Source organism: Benincasa hispida, unplaced genomic scaffold, assembly GCF_009727055.1.
Source record: "Benincasa hispida cultivar B227 unplaced genomic scaffold, ASM972705v1 Contig132, whole genome shotgun sequence".
NCBI classification, from domain to species: Eukaryota; Viridiplantae; Streptophyta; class Magnoliopsida; order Cucurbitales; family Cucurbitaceae; genus Benincasa; species Benincasa hispida.
This window is the reverse complement of record NW_024063873.1, coordinates 156685-181418: the sequence shown is the minus strand read 5'-3', so window position 1 is coordinate 181418 and position 24734 is coordinate 156685.

The following is a 24734-nucleotide window of genomic DNA, read 5'->3' as shown; positions in this document are numbered from 1 at the left end:
TGGGTACCTCATCCTAGGGACACTATGGATGCGACCCAATTTCTATACTGATACAATGGATGTGATCCCGAAATTGTTCATGTGGAGACATGCTGGGGGAATCCTATGCAAAAGACGTTTGCATAAGACCAGACCACAAAATAGTCACTTTTCTTTATAACGATCATTTACTATTAAACTAACTATTTTAATTCGATGACTTAGGATAACTCGATCTTAATCCCGAGCTAACTATGAACTCCTGTTTATTCTAGATTATCCTTTAATCTGCATAAGTGAGAGTCATTCAACAACACTGCTCAATAAGCCTCCCATTTTGGGGATAAAACCGGATTGATAGTTAGGGACATAGCCATGCAAGATAGAATTCACTCCTACCCAATTTCTGTAGTTCGAATTATGTCTTAGTTCAATGAATTTTGTTCCTCTACTGGTATTCAACACGAGTTCTCTGCCCCTATTACTCCTCAGAAAGACGGGGTTGTAGAATGGAAGAATTGCCTCCAAGAGATAGCTTAAGCCATGCTCCATGCCAAAAGTTTTCCCTTTTACTTATGGGCTGAAGCAATGAATATTGTGTGCCACATTCATAATTGAGTTGCTCTACGTCCCAGTTCCTCTACCACGGATTATAAAATATGGAGGGGGAGGAAACCTAATGACAAATATTTTCATATATCGTTAGCAAGTGTTATATCTTGGTGGACCGGGACACTAGGGAAAAATGGGACTCCAAATTCAATGAAGGCATATTTTTGGACTACTCCACAAATAGTAGAGCCTGTCGTATGTACAACAAACACACACAATGTGTTATGAAATCTATAAATGTTGCTATTGATGATATAGTGAATGGTTTTGATATTGTTCCTGAGGAAGAAGGAAATAGCTTGTTACCTGTTGTCAGTTCAAATGTCCAGGATAAGTTATTTGACAGGTGCACTGAAAGCCATAATGAGAATATCGAGGATGTGACTGAAGAACATGAAGTTAATAAGAATCAACACTTGAGCAAGGTTCGTAAAAATCGTCTTACCTCTAACATAATCGAAAGTTTAGAAGAATGGATCTCCATTAGAAGAAAAGATAAAGTCAACTATCTTGAGATGATAAGTAACGTATGTTTTACTTACTCTATTGAGTCAAAGAATATCAAGGAAGCTATTAATTACTGATGAGTGTTGGGTAAATGCAATTCAAGAGGAGTTCAGTCAATTTGTGAGGAATGATGTCTGGACTCTTGTTCCTAGTTTATAAAATGTGAATGTTATAGAGAAAAAGTAGATTTTTAAGAACAAATCTGATGAAAATTGAAATGTAACTAGGAATAAAGCTAGCTTAGTTGCACAAGGGTATACTCAGATTGAAGGAGTAGATTTTGATGAAACATTTGTCCTTGTGGCTCGGTTTAAAGCTATCAGATTACTCTTGGGTATTTCTTAGATAGGTACTTAAATGAGGAAGTTTATGTTGATTATCCTAAAGAGTTTGTTGACCCTTCACATCCCGATTATGTGTACAAGCTCAAAAAGGCTCTATATGTTCTCAACCAGGCACCCATGGCCTGGTATGAATGATTGAACCAGTTTCTTGTTGAGAATGACTATATTAGAGGAGGAGTGGATAAAACTCTGTTTGTGTATCCACTCAAACAAATCCCCCAAAATGGTAGGCATATGAGTCGGTGAATTTGACCACTCTCACCTAGACCATACAGATTAAAGGATTTCCCTTATAGGCAGGAGTTAACAACTCACTCAGGATTAAGGTCAAGTTACTAATGGTCATCCTAATGAAATGTAAGTCTTCTCAAGTAATGGCGTTATAAAGAAAGACTAATCATTTCGCAGTTTGGTCTTATACAAACTTTTTGTATAAGATACCCCCACTCACCTGTTTTCACATGAACGATTATGATCGAATCGTTTGTAACATTTTACAAAAATTGTAACAATTACAAAGTGGGCCGCATCTGTGGTGTCACCGGGCTAAGGCACCCAACCTTATCAATATACCACAGACCATTTAGGTTACTATTTAAACACGATCCACTTATGTGACCACACATATGTTTAAGTTACATTAAATAATCTTAGATCTTGTTTATTGGATTGAGTTATACAATTCTAAATGTCGAATAAAATAACTCCCTATTTTATTAAATAAATGAATTTCGTTTATACATTACAAACCACGAGATTTAGGGCATAATCCCCAACATAATATATGATTAATTAACTAACCATTAATTAAGGAACTACACATTAGTCATCTTAATCATATTAAAATGCAACTCTCTCTTATAACTTATGGTTTTTATATGAATCTCATTCATATAATTGAATATTTGAATCTTATTAAAAAAAATTTATCTCTCGCATATTATATAGTTTTAATTATAAATCGTATTTATAATTAACTATATACTATAATGATCAGTATGCATTATATTGTAAATTAATCACATTAATATAATCAATACCTTTAATTCTCTTAAATAATTTGAACAATTCAAATAATTTGAAAAATAATTATTCCTTATTTTATCCTTAGTGAGCTAACAATGGGATCTTATGAACTTACAGACTAGAAGCTCAAATGATAGAAGATTAATTAATCAATCTTTTTAATTAAATTAATCAACATTCATTAACTGCAGCTTGTAGGTCACTCCACTAAAGACTCGCAGCTGCACTCTTCGAATTGTAGATATATTTCTATTTCTATGGATATAACCAATCAATAAGACCCTTTACGAATTGCTCGTAACTATAGTTGGGTCAAATTACCATTTTACCCCTATAGTTACATAAACTCGTTAAGTACCACTAATACCTCTAATGAACAAACTGTTTATAGTCCAACTATAAACTAATCCCCTTCAAACTAGTAAGAGGATGAGGTCTCATTGTTCAAGACTTGGAATCAACTAGGGAGCAATTCATCTACTTACCCTCAAGACTAGAAGGAGTTAATTCCATCTTGTGTAGTTGTGTTCCCAACTCCCACTTGAACAACTCCCTAGAATGGTAGGCTTATTGAGTTGGAGAATTTGGGCACTCTCACCCAATACAGATCAAAGAGATTTCCCTCATAGGCAGGAGTTCACAACTTACTCAAGATTAAGGTCGAGTCACTTATGGTCATCCTAGTGGAATGTTAATCTCTTCAGATAATGATGTTATAAAGAGAGATTAATCATTTCTTGATCCGATCTTATACAAACTCTTTATATAGGATACCTCCACTCATATGTCTCCACATGAAGGATTAGGATCACTTTATTTGTAACACGTTACAAGTATTGTAACAATTACAAAGTGAGTCGTATCCATATTGTCACCAGGATAAGATTGAAAGAATGAAATTCCTAAAGTGGAATCGATTGATCGTGTTTGCCCCATTTTTGTTATAGGAAGTTCATACAGAACAGAGATATAACAAAGAGCAAACATGCTTATACAAGATTTTTAAAGGAGAAAAACAAAATAACTTTGATGAACACTTCACAATTTCTTCTCCCCATCAACAGTAAAACACAGTATGAACTCTTAATAGAATCATGAACTCTTTTCACAACCAAGTAACCACCAAAAGGACTTCTCTGCTATTATCTTAGAAAAATAAGAGTTTGTGGGAACTCTTGAAAGAGAAGGGAAATAGAGAGAGTTCTCTTCTGTAAAGATGGAGAGTATTTTGAGAGAAATTGATGAGAGGTTTCTTTCTTTTTGTAAAAAGAAATATTGAGCCTAAATATTTGGCATCTCATCCCATAATATACTACATAAGGGGAGTTTGTAACTCCACTCCCATTCACCATTCCCTTGCATTATAGCAGAGTTATTTTAATTAATAAATAAAATAATAAATATATATTAATTAAACCAAATTTTATTTATTTATTAAATATTAATTAAATAAATCTAATTTTATTTATTTATTTATTTATTAAATCTAATTAATTAATTTATTAAATATCATATATTTATTTTAATGTATATATGAATCATATTCTAATATACATATTCTCCCATAACCAATAGATTTAATATGAATCTAATTCACATTATTTTAGTATTTGAATCATATTCAAGTATTAATGCTTTCATATTATACAGTTTCATTTTTTTTAACCTAATTCAAGAAAAAATTAACTTTATATTATAATGTATCTTCTACATTATATTAATTACCTTAATTAATTTTAAAATTTCAAATTCTTTCAACACTAAATATCTTTGTTTAATCCGTTATGAGCTAGCAGAGGGACCTAAGGACCTACAATTACAAGCTCCAATGATCCAAGATTAATTAATTGAACTCTTTAATTAAATTAATCAACATTCATTAACTATTGTACATACTACTAAACACCCATAGTTGCATTCTGATGAACTGTAGAATATTTCTATGTCCATTGATCTAACCAATACATGTGAGTCATCCTTCATAAGTTGTTCGTAATTACAACTGGGTCAAATTACCATTTTCCCCCTGTAATTACCTCTTACTCCTTAAGTATCACTGATCCTCTAGTGAACAATCTGTTTATGGTCCAACCATAAACAAAGTTCTTCTCGGGCCAGTAAGAAGGTGAAGCATCATTGTTCAAGTCTCGGAGTCAGTACTTAAGGGAAAAACCTATCTACTTACCCTAAAGACAGGAATAAGCGAATTTCATCTTGTGCAGTTATGTTCCCAGCTCCCTACTTGGTATCGTCCCCAAAATGGTAGGCATATTGAATCGGTGACTAGGGTCACTCTCATCCATACAAATCAAAGGACGATCCTTATGAGCAGGAGTTCATAACTCACTCAGGATTGAGATTGAGTTACATGGTCATCGTTTGAAATATTAATCTCTTCAGTTAACGATGTTACGGAGAGATATTATATATTTCGTGGTTTGATCTTAAACAATTTCACTATATAGGATACCCTCATTTGAATGTCTACACATTAATGATTTAGATTAAATTGTTTGTACCACTTAAAAATCTTGTAACAATTACAAAGAGGGTTGTAACCATAGTGTTACCAGGATAAGACACCCAACCTTATCCCTAGACTGTAGACCTTTTTAGGTTATTACTTGTGAAGGAAATTGGATAAGAGGATTTCCATGAGCAATGGAAGGATCTTTCCAAATTACAATCGTATATGAACATTACAATTACAATAAAAAATGGAAACATACGATTATGCATAAAACAAAAATTATAACATGCTCAACTACGATCAAGGACAAGAATCATCAAACCTTTGTAGACTCATCTTCAAATTCCTTGATCATGAATTCTCGATCACAGCAACACACGAACGTTCGTCCAACACAATCGCTACACTGCACGATCACAATGAACTCGAACTAATCGATCACCACGGTCACAAACACCACGAAAACCGCGAACGGCCTCTACAGAACCTCGACTGTGTTGAGTTTGTGGGGATTGGTGTCCTAATTCTCCTGGAGTCTCGTTGTTTTTTAAAGATACACATTTTTTAATGAATAAAATAATTGTTATTTAATTTTGGCATTTACTCATATCCAATAAACAAAGCTCCTTGGTTATCTTATGTGAACTTAAGCATGTATATGTGATATACAAATGAATCATGTCTTAAGTGATAACCTAAATAGGTCTGTAGTATAAGGATTAAGGTGCAATACCTGATCCTAGTGACACTATGGATACGACCCGCTTTGTAGAGGTTTGTAAGTGTTGTAAACTACTACAGATGGTAGATCTTGACCATTCATGTGGAGACGTACGAGCGGGGGTGTCCTATACAAAGAGTTTGTATAAGACATGGACCACAAGATGACTAGAGCCTGTATATAAAGCCGTTGATACTAGAGACTTACATCTCACCTAAACGACCATAGGTGACACGACTTCAATCCTGAGTGTTTTGGGAACTCCTGCCTTTGAGGGCGGTCCTTTGATTAGTATGAGTGAGAGTGGCCAGATTTCCAACTCAACATGCCTATCTTTTTGGGGACCTGTCTGATTTGGTAGCTGGGAACTCAATCCACAAGATAGAATTCACTCCTTTCCCAAAGCAGGGATAAGTAGAGAGATTGCTCCTTTAAGTGCTGATTCTGGGGCTTGAACATAGTGGCTACAACTTTTCTTTGGAAGAGAGGACTCAGTCATGGTAGGACTATGACTTATGTTCATTAGAGGAATCAGTAGTACTTAAGAAGTTAGATGTAACTATAGGGGCATAACGGTTATTGGCCTAGTTGTACTTACGAGCGATCTGTGAAGGGTTGTCACACTTCTGATTGGTTAAGATGGACACATAATATATTTGTAGTAAGAAGAGTTGAGCTGTCGGTCTTTAGTGGACTGTCTGGCAGTTAACGGATGGTGGATCTCGTGACTAAAGAGCTTAGTCAGTTATTCATGTACTGTTGGAGCTTCGAGCTACAGGTCAATAAGTTCCCCTTGGTAGCTCAATGGATTCAATTGAGGATCAGTTCTTGGTGTTGATTTGAAATGTTCAAATTGACATGAGGTAATTCGATTATATATGATATGATCGGTATGATGTATGAGATACATCTAGTGGAGGATTAATGTAAATGAGATTTATATTAAGTACCATGGAATAGAAAAAGAGCTATGGTTTACATTAAGTACCATGGAATAGAAAAAGTGCTATGGTTTATATGTTTCATGAGATGAAATATTAAAACTATAAGTATAAATATAATATAATAAGTTGGTTATCATTTATATTTATAATAATATTAATTATTGGATAATTAAATATTTTTCTCTAATAACCAATTGAGTGGGAGGTTATTGGTGGTTCATGGTAACCGTGAGATAAAAGGAAAATTGTTTTCCTAATTTTAGTAAGTTTTGACAAAAATTGTTTTTGAGATTTTCTCTCGGAAAAAGAATCTCATGAAGCTTGTCAAGAAAATACGGATTTACTAAATGACAAATTGACAAAAGATAAACGATCATGTCATGTTTGTAGGTGACAGACACGGTACTAAGTAATGAGCTAGATGATCGCTTAGCTTTTGCTGACGGCATCGACCTATACGATAGGCCCAGTCTTCTCCTACTTGCCCGATCGTTTACACGATTGTTGAATCCTCCTTCGTCTGCCTCATACCAAGTCCACACAGACCCTACTCTCTGGATTCTCACACCGAGAATACCAAGGTAACCTTCGTGGTAGTGTCATACTCAACTCAACACCGTCGAGGTTCTGTGGAAGCCATTCGTGTTCTTGTTGGAGTGTTCATGACTGAGGCAATCGCGAAGTGCCAGTGCGCAATGTTTGTGTTATGGAGCGGTCGTGTTGTTCGAGCATTCGAGGTTGCTGTATTCGAGCGTTCGAGGTTATTGTGTTCAAGCATTCGTGAGCAAGGAGCGTGGAGACGAGTCTACAAATGTTTGTAGAGATTCCTCCTTGTTCATTTGTAGTTTTATGCTGTAATTTTTGTAATGAATGCATAACCATTTTGTTTCTATTTCGACTGTAATTTGTAATTGTTCATACATGATTGTAATTTTGGAATGATCTATTCCACTACTCATGGAAACCAGAGGAAGAACAATCGTGTAAACGATTGAGCAAGTGAGAAATGAGACAACCTATCGCATAGGTCGATGCCCAACTGTTTAGTAAAAGCTATGCGATCGTTTAGCTCATCGTCTAGCTGAGTGTCTATCGTGTAAGAACACTCCATGATCATTTAGCTAACTCCAAGCTGTCGTTTAGTAAATCTGATTTACTTACAACTATCCGTGAGTATTTTCCGAGATTAGAAATCTCAAATTCACAATTTTTGCAAAATCTTACTAAAATTAGGAAAACATTTTTCCTTTTATCTCACGGTTACCATGAAACCACCAATAACCTTCTACTCAATTGGTTATTAGAGAAAAAGAGATAACTATCCAATAATTACTATTATTATAAATATAAATGATAACTAACTTACCATAATATATTTATAACCTATAGTTTTCATATTTCATCTCATGAAACATATAAAGTATAACTCTTTTTCTATTCCATGGCACTTAATGTAAATCTCATTTATATTAACCCTCCACTAGATGTATCTCATACATCATATTGATCATATCATATATGTAATCAAATTACCTCTTATCAATTTGAACAATTCAAATCAACACCAAGAACTTATCCTCAACATGAATCCATTGAGCTACCAAGGGGACCAATCAACAGTGCCACAACTCAACTCTCCTTACTACATCTTAACCAATCAATAGTGCGACAACCCTTCACAGATCGCTCGTAAATACAGCTCGGCCAATAACCGTTATGCCCCTGTAGTTACATCTAACTCCTTCAGTATCACTGATCCCTCTAATGAACATAAGTCATGGTCCTACTATGACTGAGTCCTTTTTTCCAAAGAGAAACTGTGGCCACTATGTTCAAGCCCCGGAATCAACCGTTAAGAGAGCAATCTATCTACTTACCCTGCTTCAAGGAATGAGTGAATTCCATCTTGTGTATTGAGTTACCAGCTCCCAAATCAGACAAGTCCCCAAAAAGGTAGGCATGTTGAGTTGGCAATCCGCCCACTCTCCCCCATACTAATCAAAGAACCTCCCTCAAAGGTAGGAGTTCCCAAAACACTCAGGATTGAGATCGTGTCACCTATGGTCGTTTATGTAAGATGTAAGTCTTCAGTATCAATGGCGTTATATACAGAGATGAATCATCTCGTGGTCCGGTCTTATACAAACTCTTTGTATAGGACACTTCTGTTGGGTTTTATGTCCTAAAACTCGTGGTATGTAAACAATGAAACTTATTCTGAAAATTCAATAAAGGTGTTATTGAATAGATCTATTGCTTGAATAGAAATTTAATAAACCTAAAAGTCCCTTGACTATTGGATGAGTACTTGAACTTTATGTGGAGACATAAAGGTGGATCAGGTTCGAGTAAACAGTCAAAATGATCTATAGTACATGGATAAAGTTGGGTACTTTATTCTGGTAATACTATTAGATACGACATGCTCTGTAGTTGTTACAAGGAGTTGTAAAGTGCTACAAACGAAGTGATCCTAATTTTTTCATGTTGGACATGAGAAGTGGGGGTGTCCTTGTGCAAAAGAGTTTGTACAAGATCAGACCACGAAATGAGTCACTCTTACTTTATAATGTTGTTTACTGTTTAAGACTGACTATTTCAAAGCGATGACTTAGGTAACTTGACCTTAATCCTGAGCTAACTATGAACTCTTGTTTATCTAGAATTACCCTTAGATTTGCATAGGTGAGGGTTGACTCAACAGCGCCAGCTCAATAAGGCTCCCAATTCAGGGGTAAGATCGGATAGATAGCTGGGGACATAGGGTGCAAGAGGGAATTCACTCCTACCTGCTTTAGGGATAGTAGAGAGGTTGTTCCCTTAAATGTTGATTCTAGGGCTTGAACTTGGGATCCCGCCCTCTCATTTGGCATGAGAGGGACTCGGTTTTGTTGATTGGATCACAAAACAATTGTTCATTAGGGGATCAGTGGAGACTTAAGGAACAAGAAGTAATTTCGGGGGTAAAACAGAGATTTGACCCAACCGTTATTACGAACAACCTATGAAGGGTTAACTTACTAATCATGGTTATATCGAGTGGACATAATATATTTATAGTGAGGGGAGATCAACTATGGGTTTTAGTGGAGTGACCCGTTAGTTAATGAATGGAGGTTAGATCAGTCTAATGAGTTTAAGGGATTAATCTCAGATCGTTGGAGCCCATGATCTGTAGGTCCATGAGGTCCTGCTACTAGCTCGAAAATGGATTAACTCTAGAGTAGCGTGATAAGTTAATTTGAAACGTTCAAATTAGGATCAAACGAAATTGGAGAAAAAATATTTAAAAATGATTTAAATATATGAAGATGAATTTTGTAAAAAATCAATTTAATATTGGATATTAAATTAATTAGAATTATTTAAATTGTTTAAATAATTATTTATTAATTTTATTAGAAAATTAATTTGTGAAATTAATTTGTAAAATTAATAAATTTTGATTTTAGAAATAAAATATGACTGTAAAATCAAAATTGGATTTTGGAAACAGAAAATTTACACAAAAAGGAAAAAAGTGTTTTTCCATGTCCATCTTCAATAGTTGCTCACTAGGAACCAATCACCTCTTCCTTCATTAAATTCCAAGCATGAGTTGCATCTTATGCAGCACATCACTTAGCATGATAGTCTGAAATATATTGAAGAGGTTGGAGTAAAGTTAAAGGTGATGAACCGATTGAATTTTTGTTGAAAAATTCGGATGAAGAAGGTGCTCTTCAATGGGTTCATTCAGTGAGCTTTCTCCATATTCCCTTTTATTCTAGCTTATTTTGAGTCACACAACTCAATCTAGAGTACCAAGAGAATCGTAGGGAAGATCTTGTGGTGGTCTACACAAGGATTTGAAGGATTTAGCAGCTGGAAATAGAGATTTAAATGGTTCAGCCAAGGTATGTTCTTGAAACCCAATAAACTCTATTTTAGCATGTTTCTTTTCAGCCAAAATTATTGAATTAGAATGCTTATGGATCTTGATGTCTTCTACTGCATACTGTTTTTTATCCAACAATTGGTATCAGAGCATCATATAAGCATTCAATTCGGATTAATTCTGGTTTGGTGGGTGTTTTATATGAAAATATGAAACTATTATACTGATATGGTTTTTTGAGTTTTGGCCTTTAATTTCTCGTTTAAATTTGTAATTGACTCTTGTTTGATGAGCTTTAATGTCTTCCCAAGAGTCTGTAATTTATTTGGAGTCATTAGAGTTGAAATTACGCTATAATTCGAAGAAACAAGCAAAGGGGCCGAGTTGCAGATTCCAAACGATCAGCCTCTGTTCATATCATCATTGAGCTCCAGTAGCTAAGCGATTGTTTAGCTTCATGCGTTAGACGATGTGAAGAAAAAGCTAAACAATCGTGTAGCTTCGGGCATTGATCATTTAGGTGTTATGCACTAGACGATCGTCTACCTCAGGAGCTAAGCGATGCGTTGTATTGCTATATGATGGCACTACATGATCGTGTAGCTTCGGGTGGGAGCTAAGCGATGTGGCGAAGAGCTATACGATGGCACTGAGCGATCACTTACCACGACCGTTCACCTCTGGTGGGGAGCTAACCAATGCATTGAAGTGCTAAGCGATAGCATTAAGAGATCGTTTACTTATGCGCGGCAGCTAAGCAATGCGTTGAAATGCTAAGCGATAGCATTAAGCGATCGTTTACCTTTGAATGGCAGCTGGGTGATGTGTCGAGAGCTATGTGATAGCACTAGGCGATCGCTTACCTCGGGCTCGCGCTAAACGATCAAGATGTGGCGCTAAATGATGGGAGCTAAACGATCGTGTAGTAAATTGTTCGTGCTAAATGATGGAGCTATGCAATAGTGTTTGACACTAAATGATCGTGTAGTGTCCTTCGCCACTAGACAATGTGACTATACAATAGAAGGAAATATTTGTTAAGCGATGAGCGTTGGTTCCTAGCTGATGCGTTATTTTATTGAATGGAAATATGGAGGATATGCGATGATGGATTGCGTTGTGCACTCAAGTTTCCCCAGCGGATTCAAGTGTAAATTCCCCTGAGTTTCCTGGTAAGTCCAGGGTCGAACACAGAGACTTGTGAAAATAGAGTGCGTTGGTAATTTTGATGAAAACCTTGCGGTGAACAAGTAAATAAATAAAGTGTTGGGTGTGTTGTTGCGTTTATGAAAAAGGAGTAAATAAAGGCGGAAAATTTGAGAAAGATAGTTGCATTGATAGATGCAATGAGTATGTGATGAACGGGTTGAGAAGATCTTTAGCTAGCGTTACTCGGGAGTGCGTCAGACTATGTGATCATGTTACAACCATGCACAGAAAGTCATTTTCCAATGTAAATACGATGCTCCTACGTCTAGGACGCATGTGTTGAATGCAAAATGTCCATAGAGCTTATCCCTAAGTCTTTACTCTTGTCCTATGCGTTGATGCAAATGCATGAAAGCAAGGTGATCGTATACAATCATATCTTATTGCTAAGATGCATGCGATGCGTTAATAATAAATAGTGCTCATTCCTAAGCGCCTATCTCTCGTTTATGTGTTCTAATCTGGTTCTTCCAAACCTAGATTCTGACCTGACCTTCCCAAGTCTAGATCTTGTCCTTAGACTACCCTCCTGAGTATCTCTAATAGACGAATGAAGTATTCATAAAGAATACAATCGCAAGAATGAAGATTCCCTAGTTATGCTAGCTAATTGCTTCTCAACCCATTCAACTAACTTAGCTACTCATGCGTGAACAACAGAGAGTGAACAAATATAGAGAAAGAAATTCCATTCTTATAAATAAATTGAGTACAAAATGACAGTGGAAAGTAAAGGTAGAGAGCCTAGTAGAAATTCCTTGCTGACCGAGGCTTTTTACACTAAATCTCTATTCTTAACTAAAGATGTTCCCTCTTTCGCAGGCGTTGGCCCTCTCTCTATCTTGGAGCTTCCGATGCTTTCCCAAGCTTACCGGAACGATCTACCAGCACACTTTCTTCCTCGCGTTCGCCTTAAAATGAAAGAAACTATGGACAGAGGCGTGAACTTATAAAGTGGTGAATTAATCTACTGCTTAACCCCTTCTCTGAAGAATGCACTTGGTATTTATAGAGCTTCCATCGTGAAATGCGGCTTCTCTCTCCTGGTTGTACAGATGGGACAGCTTTAATTCCTGACTGATGCGCCGGATAATTGTCACCGATAAAGCTAAATGTACTTCATGACCAAAGAATTCCTATGATCGCAATCTTTGCATTGCGTTAACGCATATTCTGCACAAAAATATAAAGATCAACTGTTCTAAAGCGTTGGACACATGCGACCGCAATATTATAGATTTTATGCTTAATGGACGCAATTTAACATATTTTATCAACGCAATTCAACATTGTTTAAGAACTTAGCACTATGATAACGTGCATTTCTACCCATTATCACTAGCTCCCAGATCAGACAAGTCCCCAAAAAGGTAGGCATATTGAGTTGGCAAAACTCACCCATACTATTCACAACGCACACACCACCATCGCATCAAACACTATAATTTCATCATATTCACAATGCATCAGTCCCACAAACCCAGACTCTCCAGGTGACCCTCGAACACTTTAGCCATGAGGGCCTTTGTAAAGGAATCAGCAACGTTGTGCTCCGATGCGATCTTCGTGACTATCACATCACCACGATGCACAATCTCCCTGATCAGATGATATTGATAACGGGCAGAAATGCACGTTATTACAGTGCTAAGTTATTAAAGTATGCAGGTTTAGGTTGATAAAAATGTACTAGATTGCGTCCAAAAAGCATTAAGTTCACAACATTGCGGTCGCATGCGTCTATCACATTAAAATAGTTAACTTGTGTATTTTTGTGCAGAATATGCGTTGACGCAAGGCGAAAAATACAATCATAAGAAATCAACGGTCGAGCGCAACGTTACCGCAAGGCTTTGCGGTGATTTGCTCTCGCAAATTTTTGCCCAAGGAGGTTGCCGCATAGAGCCGGCGCAACTTGGTGGGTGCATCTGGGTGAAAAGCGTGAAAAGCATAATAAATCACGATGGGACAGAAAACTGATGACGATCGATTCCGAATTAAGTTGACGAGCCACTAACAAACTACTGTAGCAAGTACTCTCGACTTTTCGGTGACAAATATTCACCACAATTCCTTTCATAATTTCATCGCATAAAATAATGCATCAAGTTTTTGGCGCCGTTGCCGGGGACTTCTGCAATTCAGTGTGCTAACGGTAATTTTTGTGATTTCTTTTTGCAGCTCTTAATCTCTGGGAAATTACGACCCAGAGATTGAGAGGACGTTCCGACGAAGACTGAGAGATAGCCGCCAACAGCAACCACCTGAGAAAGATAACATGGCAGAGCAACCTGGAAATGGAGCACCAAATGAAAAAAATGTCATGGCGAATCCAATCCTACTGGAAAATGATCGCAATAGGCCCATTCAGGACTATGCATTGCCCAACCTCTACGATTTCTCCCCAGGAATCATGAGGTCTGCTCTTGATGGATCTCGATTCGAAATGAAACCGGTGATGTTGCAGGTGATCCAGACTACTGGAAATTTTGGAGGAAGGCGTGGAGAGGACCCGTACGCCTACCTCCAGAGCTTCATAGAAGTCTGCAACACTTTTGTGTTCCCAAATATCTCTACCGAAGAAGTTTAACTAACTTTGTTTCCATTTTCTTTGTGTGATCAGGTATGAAAATGGGCATACTCTCTTGAACCGGGGGAGATTACTTATTAGGAACAAATGGTAAAGAAGTTTATGAAGAAATATTTCCCACCAACTGAGAATGCCAAGAGAAGGAAATTAATAACCAATTTTGAACAGGACATGGACGAATCGCTCAGCGATGCTTGGGCGAGGTTTAAGAGGCTGGTAAGGGACTGTCCACACAATCGATTACCAGACTGCTTGCAAATGGAGATCTTTTATCACATATTAAACCCTGCTTTGCAGACCACTGCCAATGCGGCAGCCGCTGGAGGTCTACTAGATAAAACATATGATGAGGCCAAGAACATCTTTGATCGAATCTCTAAAAATCACGAGGGCTGGAGAGAGAGCGATTAGAGATTGAAAATAAAGGATAGTGATGCAAATAATGGTGCTATCGCATCACTTTAGAGTCAGATGACTGCGATGATGAACTTGATACAGGGAATTGTAATCAACAGCCCAACAACGCATAGTGGGCAAGTGAACACAATCAACCAGACTGCCGCAAGGTGTGCTACTTGCGGTGAAGGACATGTAATGGAGGAATGCCCGCAAAACCCATAGTCTATTTATTTTGTGAACATCTATCCGCAACCTGGAACTACAGATAGGCCAGATTGCGAGCGAACTCAAGAACAGACCACAAGGGGCCCTGCCGAGTTCAATGGAACTTCNCAGACTGCCGCAAGGTGTGCTACTTGCGGTGAAGGACATGTAATGGAGGAATGCCCGCAAAACCCATAGTCTATTTATTTTGTGAAGAATAATCTATTCTCTAACACGTACAACCCTAGGTGGATAAACCACCCCAACTTTGCATGGAAAAACCAGTAGCAAAATTTCCAATCAGTGGCGCAAAAAGAAGGGCCACCTAGATTTTTCCCGCGAAATTACGATCAGACGAGTAATCAAGGTTCACAGGCGCCCAATCTTCCTCTTTGGAAAGTTTGTTGAAGCATTATATCGAGAAGAACGAAACGGTGCTTCAAAACTAGGCAACATCTATCCGCAACCTGGAACTACAGATAGGCCAGATTGCGAGCGAACTCAAGAACAGACCACAAGGGGCCCTGCCGAGTTCAATGGAACTTCCATGCAACCTCGAGGGTACGGGTAAAGAGCAGTGTCAAGTGGTGACATTACGGAGTGGAAAGACTGTGGTAAGGGAGAAGAAGGAGCCTAGTCGGACTGCTCCAATTGCGCTGGAACCAGAGATTGCGGTGACTCAAGAAAAAGAATGAGAAAAAGAAGTGATAAAGCCAGAGATTACGTCCACCTCAGAGCCAAAAGGATAGGGGACCGTGAGAGTACAGTTGCCACTATAATGGAAATTCTTAATCGTGTATTTCCAACAACTTGTAATAGAAAATTATTTCTTTGATGGTCGTGTCAACAACTTGTTAGGTTGCTGACGACGTATGTGTATGTGCTTTGCGATAATGATAATGCGATACTACGTTCTAAATGATGTATGCGGTGATGCTTAGATGCTTTTGTAGTATGCGTTCGTGTAGTGCATGTGTCACAAGTTTTCTTACGCTAGAACCAAGTATAATTCCAACGCAATTTTCTGAGAGTGATCTGAGGTCGAACACGGGGATTACGGTGATTAGTGTGATACTGATGTGGTATATGCGACCGGTAAACAAAAAGAATAATGAATTGGTTTGAGAAAAGTAAAGTGCGGTAAAAGTAAAATGCGATAATAAAGTAAAGTGCGGTGATAAATAAAGTGCGATAATAAAATGAAATGATAAGTAAATTGTAGTGATAAAATAGAATGCGGTAATAAAATAGAGTGCAGTAACAAATAAATGAATAAACAATTAAATATACAAGTTGAGGACTGGCTGTGAAGATGTGCAAAAGTATCTGATGAATGCGAGGGCAAGTCTTGTGAAATGTGTCAGAAAGAGAATGGGTTGAAGGAAAGGACATCGCAAGTTTGTCAATCTTGTTGAGGACGCAACCAAGGTTCCGCTTTCCCTTGGCTTACACCTTTCAGTGATCGGCCGCATTCCCATATGTCTATGGTGAAACAGGGATGAACGTGGTGAACGCAAGGTTGTTTCCATCTCTGGAAATACTTCTCGCTTTAGTTAACGCATTCTTCCAACCTTCTTTCAAGAGGCGGAATAACATCTTCACTTCTACTCTCACAAGTGAAGATGTCGTCGAGCGTGCGTTAGCTAAACTTAGCTGGTTTATTCATCAATGATTAACTTACTCGCTTAATCCTTCCCCTTACCCTGGGGATTAGTTACACATGATGAAGAAAATGGATGATGAATATATGGGGAAGAATAGAGAGATGACGATGAATATGATAATGATATTTAAATCTAGAGATAAGCATTTGTTACAGATAGTGAATGAAAGATTAGAGATAAACACAGTAGATGAATAGAAAATGATAACAAATATGGAAAAAGTGTCAATGTCTTAACTCAGATCCTGATCGGAGACGATTTGCTTGTCGGCGTGTGGTAGGGATGGCGTGGAGAACTTCCTCCTCAAGCTTGTTTTCCAGGTAGAAGTGATCTTTTGCACAGAGCTTCTTCTTCGGGAATGGGTATGAATTGCTTGCTCTAGAGACTTACCTCTCGGTCTTGTCTTGTCTTTCTCCCTGGATTTTCTCTAAGTTGTCTCTTCAGAATAGCCTCCTTTCTTTGAATTTGATGTAGCTATTTATAGACCTTGGCACCTTCTACATCAGTGGTCCTGCTCTGAAAAGCTGATTTTTCTTGCCATGGCTTGATGGAAACGTCCGCTCTACTCCACATTTAATTTGTCAAAATCATACAACAGAAAAGTTGTACAATGTCAGAAGTCCTTGCGAATGCGTCGCTCTTTTCATCTACGATCGATTTTCGCATGCGGTCTAATTGCTTTGATCCTTTTATCGCTTGCCGCATGTGGTGCAAATGCGTTGATCGTTTGCATCATGATCGGTCGTCACATGCACTGTAATTGCGTTGTTCTTTTTCTTATCTCGATAGCCTGTGGCATGCAGTGTGAATGTGTTGTTCTTTTTGTCCTCGAACGATTGTCGCATGCGGTGTACCTATTTCCTACAAAACAAAGACTTGGACATTCCATTTTGCCATCGCAATGAGGTTAGCGGGTGTGCTTACGACACTTTTACAATTTTTCGCGTTTCTAAGCCAATTTCTTGTACGGTCGACGCAACTTTTTCTTCTTTTCGCCGCATAACCTTAAATAAAACGGTATAAATAACTTGTATTTTCTACAAGTTATCACACCCTCAAATTTAGATATATGCTTGTCCTCAAGCATATCCTGACTAAGGCAATTCAGCTCAAATTATATCCTAACTTTGGTGTTGATTCGGCTACTACGAATGCTCCACCTCTACATAATTTCTCAAAACCTACAAGTTCATTCTATCCTTTGACATTTCTTCATCATGCTCTACTTTATTCTTACCTAAGGCAAGCCTCTACTCAAAGTTCTCTTTTTGTTTTGAAAAGAATGTTTTACCTATCCTGTGAAAACAACGAAGTCGCCTTTATGCGGTGGCCTGTTTTGTGTCGTCTTTATAGAGAACATTAATCATGGTTACACCTTCATTTTGGCTTGGCTCCCATGAGTGTCATGTGAGCATCCAAGCTTCGTTATGTACCAATCTTAACTTCAACTCTTGATTCCTTAGCCAAGTTTTACTTTTGTTGGTCAGTAGAGTTTTTCTCTTTTATTCCTATTTCTCTCTTTTTTTTGTATTGTGTCGATCTTGGTAACCTACCTTCGTTTTGGCTTGCTCCCACGGGTGTCATGCGAACATCTAACTACGAGAGGTTCCTTTCACGACTCAACTCTTATCAAGGTTGGGATTTTCCTTTGCGCTGACAGCGGAGTTTTTTTTTTTTTTTTTTTTTTTTTATGATGATGAACGCATTTGCCTGATATGACCGGCATTCGCTTGATCGCATCTGCTCAGACCTTCCCACCTCCAAATTTAGAGATGCGCAAGGTCCTCATTGCATTATTTGGACAGAAAAGACAAAACACTTAGTCAAAATTTTGGAAAAGAAGGTTTGAGCAGAGTCTTGTAATAGAGAAGGTAAAGTAGAGCTATTGCGATGAATTGTCTAAGTGTTAGGCAGAAAATGCAATGTATAAAGAAATTTTGCTAAGGTTACGCCTTATACTCCATCATTGGCAGCGCAATAAACAACGCAAAAGGAAAATAAAATAATTACCAGCAATAAATTGACAAAGGATGATAAAAATAAAGAGGCCAATGCATAAGGAAAGAATGATTACTCATTGTTATAAAATTTGTCTAAGTACACAAAAGAATTATATGATCAATAACACAAATTGTAAGTATGTACAGAAGAATACAACGTATAGCTATCTAATATAAGAAAAAAATTAATGACCGCAAAAAAGAATGCAAAATTAATGGAGAAGGTGGTACACCCCCAAATTTAGAGTTGCGGCGGGGGCTTTTTGGGTGAGGAGGGTGTTGTGGAGGAGCTCTTTGAGGCGCTTCTTAAAAGTGCAGAGGCTGCTGCAGGTGTTGAGGCACCATGGACCATGTAAATAGGTAGTTAAGAAATTGAAGTACTCATGGTTGCGTTCAGCCATCTGTCTTTGAATTCTGGCGAATGGTAAAAATGTTGCATTGAATATTGACCATCGCCTGTCGCAGCTCTGCGTGCTCTCTCGTAACTCCATTAATGAATGGTGGAAAGAGGGATAGTTCTTTGAGATAAGAAGACCCACATATCTTCTAAGCAGCAGCAAGGGATGCGGTGGAGGGTTGCGTGTCGTCGATGTTTCACGCAGCATCGGTTTGGGGTTGAGCAAAAGTGCCTACTCCCAAACTGTGTGGGTCATCAACATGCGGCGATGTTGCGTGAAAAGTGGGGTGGAGATGGATTGGCGAGTGGGACGCTCTGTGAGATGCGGGGTTGGAGTCGGGGCGGCAAGAGAAGTATTGGTGAATTGTTCGCGGAAGTGGGGAAAGGGGTTCATTTGGTGGCTTTGTGTGGCGAATGACTAAAGGCAAAGGGTCCAAAGGGTAAACTTGGTTTGCTTCTTCTGCGTGAACTTCCTTGGATGATTTTCTTTTGCTTTGTCATTGCGGCACATACTTCTTGGGTCTTCACGAATGCACGCATTTAAATCAATGATGGAGCCGTTTGGTGGAAGCTCGAGGGCAATGCGATGAATCCTTGAGGAAGCATTCTCAGGATCTTCGTGTTGATGATGTCGTGCACTCTGGCATGGGCTCTTTCGTCATGCCCTCACCCACAGACAGGCATAGGCTCGAAATTGCTCATGGAAGAAGTATTGACCTTTCACACAGCCAACAAAACCTCCGGATTTGCTTCGCAAGAAGCTGGCCCACATTAATCGGAATGTCGTGTGCTATGTAATATTCGACCATAACTCAATCCCTTGAAATGGTCTTGTCATGCGTTGTTAGGATGAGTCGCCTTTTCACCAAATATACCCAAAGACGCGCTTCTGGTAGCAGTCGGTTGAAGGTGAGGTTCTTATGCCTATTAGGTGAACAACCGTCCACTTTGGTGCCCGGTTGCGTTAATACTCTCAGCGCATCCTCATATTGCTCTTTCTTCAGGATCATCAGTCAGTTTGTTACCTGATGCTTCTAAGAAATTTTCAATTGATAGAGTTATTGATGTCCCTTTGCGTTGAACTGCATTACTCCTCCTTCGACGATCACTGGCATCTTCAGTTGGTCGTGGAGCTGATCGTGGTAAGAAGCCCTTACTACTGATGGAATTACGATGGATGGACTTTGTGTAGAATGTTTCCCACCCATGTTCCACCACAATGCTCTGGTTGAATGAGCATTCCGGTAGTGGCACGAGCAGGAAAAGACCATTTCCATCCATAATCGTCATTTCTTTCTTGATTGTTGGGCGTCTCCTGGCCGACGTAAGCTCGCTGCTCTCCACTTTTGCTTTGCCCTTTTCTTGAGCGGACGCAAGCTCGCGCCTCTAATTTTCTTTTTCTTTCCTCCTTCTCCTCTACTATGCGTTGAAAAAATGTTAGGTCACTTATGGACCCTTGCAGCGAATTCTCCTTACGATGCCGCATTAAAGGGGAGATGTCGAGATCTTCTTTTTCATCCGACGCAGCTAATTTGGTATGCGGTGATGAAGCTGGTAGTTGTGCTAATGATTTAGCTTGCACTGACTCCCCCTCTTCCACCTTTGCGATGGTTGATTCTCCGTCGACATCTAAACTTTCCGCCCATTTCCTGCTTTCCTCCTCTTTCTTCAGGCGCTTCTCTTCTCGCCTGCACTGTTTTCTTTCATTTCTCCTATTTTCTTTCTTCTCCTTCTCCAGCCAGGCGACTTCATCTTTTCTCTTCTCTTTCTCCTCTTCAGACTTCCCCGTCTGCTTCTTCCCTCCACAACCTCCAAAACAGCCCTGATGCGTCCCTCATTAGAGTCTGTTGGGCTAGTCTCCTTAGTATCCCAAATGGTCAGGGCCATTTGATAACTTGTAGAAATACAAGTTATTTATACTACCTTATTCAAATATTGCGGCCAAAAGAGAGAAAATATGCGTTGATTGTATGAAAATTAGCTAATAAATACAATAATTATAAATTATCGCAAAGACACCCATTAACATCTTTGGTAGAAGAGGATATTTCTATTCTATTTTGTAGGAAACCAAGTGACCGCTTGCGATCAAGGCTCAGAGAGAAACTGAACAACGCATCTCTGTCACATTGTGCCCGTCAAATCAATACTGAAGAGACGATCAACGCAATGATGGCACAACACAACAGTCGATCCAGAGCTGAACTTCAACCGCATGTGGTAATAAAAACAACACCGTATGCAAACACACGATCGAAAGATGCAAATGAGCAACACAAACGTGGAGGATTGCAACACGTGTACAACTAACCGTTGTGCATATTTGATGGTCTGATTGCATAACAGAAGGAATAATTATTTCACCATTCTCGGAATTTCCATAACAACACAGTGGGGTCCACAAGCCAAGAGTCAAAGCTTTTCACCTATAAATACCCCCATAGAATTCAAAGAAGATATACTTGATACAGGGTAATTGATACGAGGCTATTGAGAGAGACCTGATCTGAGTGTTGATCGAAGAAGATCCGGGAAGAGAAGAGACAAGGTCGAGGTAGTAACTAAGCGATAAGGCTTGCTTACTACACGATCGTCTAGCGCGCGCCTTTTACTAAACGATCGTTTAGAAAATACTACACGGTCGTCTAGAAAAATCTAAACGATCGCTTAGTTAAATTCCAACGATCGTTTACTTGACGCTACATGATACGACCAATGTTTGGTCTTCTTCTTCGTTAAGAACCGCATCTTCATGCTTCGAAGCTTCATCATGAACGACTCGACTAACTCAAACTCTTTGAATTAAAAACTCAATTACAAAGTTAATTATGCCCAAAGACATAGGGGCCCTTATAATTACACTTTGTAATTACAGAAAGCTTTAACTAAAAGGTAATTAAACCCGAAACATTCATCAACTTAACCACAAATGTAGAAAACGATTAACCACAAATGCAGAAACCCACCGCGACTATCAAATGAAGTTCAAAATAGAGTTGTAATTTGGAATATCAGAACAACCTAGCTCTGATACCAATTGAAGGAATTGAATCAGAGGATTTCCATGAGCAGCGGAATAGATCATTCCAAATTACAATCATGTATGAACATTACAAATTACAGTCGTCAACAAAACATACAGTTATGCAATCAATACAAAAATTACAGCATGAATAATCAAATAAACAAGAAGATTGCTACGAACGTTTGTCTTCTCGTCTCCACGCTCCTTGCTCACGAACACTAAAAAACAACAACCTCGAATGCTCCAAGAACATGACCGCAATACTGAACGAACAATTCGTGCTCGTCCTCAGTGATCGCCTCGGTCACGAACTCCTCAGCAACACGAACGATCTCCACAGAACCTCGACAGTGTCGAGTTAAGTATGACACCACCAAGAAGGTTACCTTGGTATTCTCGGTGTGAGAATCCAAAGGGTGGACTCTGTGTGGACTTGGAATGAGGCAGACGAAGGCGGAATGAACAATCGTGTACACGATTGGGTAAGTAGGAGAAGACAGAAACCTATCTCGTAGGTTGATGCCCGATCGTTTAGCTAAAGCTAAGCGATCATCGAGCAAAAGCTAAGCGATCGTTTAGCTCGTTGTTTAGCTCGGTGTCTGTCGCCTACAATACACTACATGATTGTTTACTTCGCTCAAGTTATCACTTAGTAAATCGGTATTTACTTGACAAGCTCCATGAGTTTCTTTTTGCGAGAGAGAAAACTCAAAAACAATTTTTCAACCAAACTTTTCAATACTTACTAAAGTTAGGAAAACAATTTTCCTTTTATCTCACGGTTACCATGAACCACCAGTAACCTCCCACTCAATTGGTTATTAGAGAAAAAGATTTAATTATCTAATAATTAATATTATTATAAATATAAATGATAACCAACTTACCATACTATATTTATAACCTATAGTTCTAATATTTCATCTCATGAAACATATCAATCATAGTTCTTTTTCTATTCCATGGTACTTAATGTAAATCTCATTTACATCAATCCTCCATTAGATGTATCTCATACATCATATCGAGTATACCATATATAATCAAAATACCTCTTGTCAATTTGAACATTTCAAATCAACACCAAGAACTGATCCTCAACTGAATCCATTGAGCTACTAAGGGGGCCTTATGGACCTATAGCTCGAAGCTACAACGGTACGTGAATAACTAACTAAACTCTTTAGTCAAGGAATCCACCATCCATTAACTACCAGGCACTCCACTAAAGATTGACAACTAAACTCTTCTTACCACAGATATATTATATGTCGATTGATGGAACACGAGACATCCAGCAGAATAAGGATCTAATTACACTCTAATTGCTTTTATTTAAAGGAAAAAACAGTAAATTAAAATTACCTTTGAAGCTCCCGAAAATCGCTTTTCCTCGTTGAATCTCGACCCGAAACTCTTTCGGGCCACCACTAGAGCTAACCTACTATCCTCGGGACTTAGAACTGGATTTTGGGACCCAGTGGATGAAGAAACCGAGAGAGAGAAAGAGATGGAATTTTGGGTTAGGTTTTCGATTTTTTGCTCCAAAGTAGTGATTTTTCCAGCCCAAACTTAGAAAACAATTTTAGAAAAATGCCAAAAATTTTTAATCCAAATTCAAAGCTCATATTTATAGAAAAAAGCCATGCAAAAATTGCATGAAATCAATTCATAAAAACCCAATACCTAGAATCCACTATCTAAGTGGGCTTAATGTCTCCACTATAAGCCAACACCTAGCCCACTATTTTGTTAGTAGAATTATCCAACAAAAGTTTGGATTTTCCCACTAACTTTAGTCAAAAGGCAAAATAGTCATTTGGTCAAAGTCAAACTTTGACCGAGAAGTCAACATTTTGACTTTTTATGATTTTTTCCGTGTTGACTAATTTTGACCTCCCAAGCATGAATCTGCATTCATTTTCTCGAAATTCAAATCACATTTGAATATAAGGTCGGTCAAAGTTTGACTTTTCAAAGTCAAAAGTCAACTCTTTGACTTTTTACATCTTTGACCATTTCCATTATTTTTGAGCTTCTGAATATGAACGTATTCATATTCTTGATATTTAAATCACATTTAAATATTAAAGTTGTATCTCTAAACTGAAAAATCGATCACTATATCACATATACTTGTTGGTTTCTCTCTCTTCACCTAATTCGAACAATTCGAATTATTTTATCATACTATTCTAAGTTTATTCCATATGAGCTAGTAGGGAAACCTAATGGACCTATAGATCATGGGCTCCAACGATCCAAGATTAGCTGGCTAAAACTCTTTTAGACGAAGCTAATCAACATTCATTAACTAACGGGTCATTCCACTATAGTCCCGTAGTTGCACTCCCCTCACTATATATATATTTGTGTCCATTTGATATAACCATGATTAGTAAACTAATCCTTCACAGGTTGTTCGTAATCTCGGCTAGGTCATAAAAATCGTTTTACCCCTAAGACTACATCTTGTTCCTTAAGTTCCACTGATCCTCTAATGAACAATTAGTTTAAGGTCCAACCTATAAACCGAACCCCTCTCGGGCCAAAGAGAGGGTGAAGCCCCTTGTTCAAGACTTGGATTCAGTACTAAAGGGAACAACCTATCTACTATTCCTATAACGAGTAGGAGTGAATTTTGTCTTACACCCTATGTTCCCAGCTATCCACCTGATCTTACCCCTGAAATGGGAGGCTTAGTAGGCCAGCGATAATAAGTTGCCCTCACCTATGCAGATCTAAGGATAATTCCAAGTGAACAGG